Source organism: Asparagus officinalis, chromosome 7 (genome assembly GCF_001876935.1).
Source record: "Asparagus officinalis chromosome 7, Aspof.V1, whole genome shotgun sequence".
NCBI lineage: Eukaryota > Viridiplantae > Streptophyta > Magnoliopsida > Asparagales > Asparagaceae > Asparagus > Asparagus officinalis.
Window position 1 is genome coordinate 71,207,305 of NC_033800.1, and position 661 is coordinate 71,207,965.

The window sequence follows — 661 nt, forward strand, 5'->3', positions numbered from 1 at the left end:
CATTCTAAGATCAATGGAGCAAATTTCGTGCCCATCTGATCAATAGATAAATTATTAAAAATAAAATAGTATCAGTTTTTAGTAGACTCGCGATACCGAGGCTGAAACTGCGAATCGATCTCAAATCAATTCTAATCTGATCAATTCATCCCAAAATAATCACCAATCATAATAAAACTCATTTATTATCATTTATAATAATATTTTTAAAATTTTCGGGGTTTTACACTACGGATCCATGTATTATATAAAAATGTGTTTTATATTAATATATGTGTGGCTAGAAACTTTGGTGGACATTAACTTAAGTTGATATGAGTCTTGCTCTCTCTCTCTCTCTCTCTCTATATATATATATATATATATATATATATATATATATATATATATATATATATATATATATATATATATATATATATATATATATATATATATATATATATATATATATATATATATATATATATATATATATATATATATATATATATATATATATATATATATATATATATATATATATATATATATATATATATATATATAGATATATATATAGAGAGAGAGAGAGAGAGAAACTTATGTCAACTTAAGTGGATGTCCACTAAGTTTCTTAGTCATTGATGATCACTTGATTGAGCTACATTGTGGATGATCC